The sequence below is a fragment of the Solanum pennellii genome, chromosome 2, assembly GCF_001406875.1.
Source record: "Solanum pennellii chromosome 2, SPENNV200".
NCBI classification, from domain to species: domain Eukaryota; kingdom Viridiplantae; phylum Streptophyta; class Magnoliopsida; order Solanales; family Solanaceae; genus Solanum; species Solanum pennellii.
In genome coordinates this window covers 30,471,926-30,474,380 of record NC_028638.1, presented here as the reverse complement: position 1 = coordinate 30,474,380, position 2,455 = coordinate 30,471,926, and the positions used below count along the sequence as shown (strand labels likewise).

The 2,455-nt window shown below is 32.2% G+C and overlaps 1 pseudogene; it reads left to right on the top strand.

Moving 5' to 3' along the window:
- Positions 1–292: 292 nt before the first annotated feature.
- Positions 293–1,089, top strand: LOC107009868 (annotated as a pseudogene).
- Positions 1,090–2,455: the final 1,366 nt, after the last annotated feature.

The window sequence follows — 2,455 nt, the reverse complement described above, 5'->3', positions numbered from 1 at the left end:
TTTAGGGAGAAATGGGGGGGGGGGGGGGGAAGCAAGAAAAGGGAGAAAAAGAAGAAACAAGAGTTTCTAGGTGTGAGTCCCAGCGCGTGGAATCACACAGCTTGACTTATTTGGTTTATGTGTTGAGGTCAGCACTTAGGTGGGTAGAAAATAGATAAAAATGTAGTTTAGTTGGTAATGAGACACCCGTGAGGTTGGAGTGTGTAGTTGAGATTTTGGGTATAGGTTGGGGGGGCTTTTGATTATTTTCTCCGATTATTAGATGGCTAGTATAGAGAGATAAAAAGTGGTTATGCCTGTTGAAAAGATTGAGGCAGATAAGAATCGAGTTGGAAAAAGCTATGTTCTTTCTATCCATATTGTTTTGATAAAAAGCTTTAATGAGATTGAAGGAAAGTATAGTAATTATATCACTAGTTTAATCGGGAAAAAAATTGTACCGGTTGGTCCTTTAGTTCAAGAACCTACTCCTTATGATGCGAATTCAAATTTAATAAGATGGTTGAAAACAAAAGATAAAAGATCAACCATTTCATTTCTTTTGGAAACGAATACTTCTTGTCTGGGGAAGATTTGTCAGAAATTGCTTATGGATTGGAAAGTAGCAAGGTGAATTTCATATGGACTTTAAGGTTCGAGAAAGATGAGGTTGAAGTTGAAGAGGTATTACCTAAAGGTTTTGTCAAGAGGGTAGGGGATAGAGGAAGGGTTTTCAAATGATGGGCCCCACAAGCAAAAATCTTGGAGCATTCGAGTATTGGTGGCTTTGTGAGTCATTGTGGATGGAGTTCAGAAATGGAAAGCATGAAATATGGGGTTCCAATCATTGCCATGCCCATGCATCTTGATCAACCTATCAATTCTGGGCTTATTGTTGAAGAGGTGGGCATGGCTGTGGAAGTTGTGAGGGACGGGGAGGGGAAGCTTCATTGGAAGGAAGTCGCTGAGGTAATCAACTACGTGGTGGTGGAAGAGGGGGGTGAACTCGTACCAGAAAAAACAAATCATATGAAGGAAATTATTTGTTCCAAAGGAGATGAAGAGATTGATCAAGTTGCTAAGGAATTGGAAATGCTCCTTAATTCTTAGGTTTATAGATACTATGGATTCTTAATTGATTTGTGTCTCTACTTAATCTTATGCTCTATGAATATTAGGAGTATTAATCTTACTGTTTGTTATATTTGTCATGAAAATATATGTACTCTAATTCTCTAATTTAATGTTGAATTGGATCTCGGTTACATTTGCTTGATGCTTCTTTGTGTAATAATAAAATTCGATCAAATCGATCGAGAATATCATCAGGTAGGTGGACTCATACTTGTTCCTTTGCTTGAATTGGATGTCCTATTAGTGTCCTTTTACTTACTAGTTCTGGAAACGTGCCTTGCACGTTTGACCTCTGTTACCATATAGGCCTAAGATATAAAATTGCTCAACATTGTCTGACGTACTCCTATATTTCTTTTTGTGCATATAAAATAAAAATTTTTTAGTGTTTACTTTTTGCCAAGAACTTAAATATCAACATTTTTTTTTGGTGAATGATGAGCAACTTGTAAGTCTTGTACTAAGCCTCAAGGCTGAAATTTCTTGGGATATAAATAATCCAACAATCATTAAAAATAAAAAAATGAATGAAGGACACAAGCCAATATGAAAAATAATGACCAATAAAAAAATATTACAAGAACTATTAGATTATGTGTTTCTCCAACAACCATGAAAATAAAAATGAACGAAGATACAAATCAATAAGAAAAATAGTGACCAATAAAAAATACTCCTTACAGAAGAACTATTAGTTGATGAAAACAAAGTGTGGTGGATTAATATTTTTATCCAATTTATAAAGGGAGAAATTAAGTACATGAAAGGTTTGTGCATGAATGTGTTTAATGGTAGAAACTAAAAAGTTTTAATAATCAAATTCATTAAGAAATGGAAAATGATAAGTTGTAACATCTAATCATGTATTTGGCCTAGTTCAATTGACATTATTGATTTAGTTTTAAAAATTAGTAAAGAAAAATTTAATTTAAAAAATTGGTGAAGGGTATTTTCGTAATCTAACTTTAAACTTAAAATCTTCCCACTTATAATAATTACTAGTTAAAGGAACGTGCGTTGCACGTTTGTCTCTTGTTATTAAATTTCTATACACTAAAAAATTGAGTTATAATACTGAAATTAACAATAGTATTTTTACCATTTATATTTTGTTCACTAAATAATAAAAAAAATATACTACGAATACTTGAGCATTTTTTGTTATCCTTCTTTTGCAGTTTCTCATTCTCTTTTCTTCACATTTTGAATTATGCATATAACATAAATCTTTTAAAATTGATTCTTAAAAAGCATATTGAAATTTTAATTCTGAAAAGTGTTTTTAAATAATAGTGGAGAGAATATTCATATTCAACTTTTAATTTTAAAAAATTATAGGTAT